Here is a 1082-nt window from a genome sequence, read left to right as displayed (position 1 = left end):
AAAATAAATAAATATTCCTTTTGCTACCTAATTTTTTTTTTTTTTTTTTTTTTTTTTTTTGGATTGAGTCTGGGTCTTTCCCCCCGACTGGGGTGCAGTGGCGCGATCTCGGCTCACTGCAAGCTCCGCCTCCCGGGTTCATGCCATTCTCCTGCCTCAGCCTCCCAAATAGCTGGGACTACAGGCGCCCGCCACCACGTCCGGCTAATTTTTTTTGTATTTTTAGTAGAGACGGGGTTTCACCTTGTTAGCCAGGACGATCTCAATCTCCTGACCTCGTGATCCTCCCGTCTCTGCCTCCCAAACTGCTGAGATTACAGGCGTGAGCCACCGCGCCCGGCCCTAATTTTGTATTCTTAAAGCAGGCCTCCCAGGCACCGCGAACTTGGATCTGCCCTTGTAGATAATACATCCCCTTTTGTTTCTGTTTCAGTGTAAAGAACTGGCCAAGTCCAAGGTAGAAGTGGCCTGCATCGCAGTGTACGAAACAGACGTGTTTGTCGTCGGAACCGAGAGAGGATGTGCTTTTGTTAATGCCAGGACGGATTTTCAGAAAGATTTTGCAAAATACTGTAGGTGTTGTAATTTTATCCTTTGTATTCCCAATCTCAAAAGGATTGCAGGCAAAACTTCCGTAGTCTTCTGAGATATCCTAAGCATTCTCCTAGAAACGATCCTAACACATCTTCTTGGATTCAGCTTACCAAACACTGCTTAACACTGCAGAGCCCAAGACAAATGGTCATTTTATTTTGTGCTGGGTCCTCAGCAGTACTCTGGTTTCTTAGAATAAATTTCAAGGACATAGAACAAATTATCTTTAATTCCTAAAATAAACACACATTTTAACAAAATACTCTTACTTTAGTCCTTTCCAAAGGAAGGGGAAAAGCTTTTCCAGAGCTTGTTGTGTATCACTACCTATTAATAACCATTATACAATTACTCCTTTTTTCCTTTTTTTTTTTTTTTTTTTGAGACGGAGTCTCGCTCTGTCGCCCAGGCTAGAGTGCAATGGCGCGATCTCAGCTCACTGCAAGCTCCACCTCCCGGGTTCATGCCATTCTCCTGCCTCAGCCTCG

The 1082-nt window shown here is 44.2% G+C and overlaps 1 pseudogene across 1 annotated transcript; it reads left to right on the top strand.

Moving 5' to 3' along the window:
* Positions 1–403: 403 nt before the first annotated feature.
* On the top strand, positions 404–735 carry LOC108539098 (general transcription factor II-I repeat domain-containing protein 2B pseudogene; annotated as a pseudogene). Its single transcript, XR_001888280.1, has one exon. The product of XR_001888280.1 is annotated as a general transcription factor II-I repeat domain-containing protein 2B pseudogene (transcript).
* The last annotated feature ends 347 nt before the right edge of the window (positions 736–1082 follow it).

Source organism: Rhinopithecus bieti, unplaced genomic scaffold (genome assembly GCF_001698545.2).
Source record: "Rhinopithecus bieti isolate Rb0 unplaced genomic scaffold, ASM169854v2 scaffold_17773, whole genome shotgun sequence".
Taxonomy (NCBI): domain Eukaryota; kingdom Metazoa; phylum Chordata; class Mammalia; order Primates; family Cercopithecidae; genus Rhinopithecus; species Rhinopithecus bieti.
The sequence above is the reverse complement of the archived record's forward strand: the minus strand, read 5'-3'. Positions and strand labels throughout refer to the sequence as shown.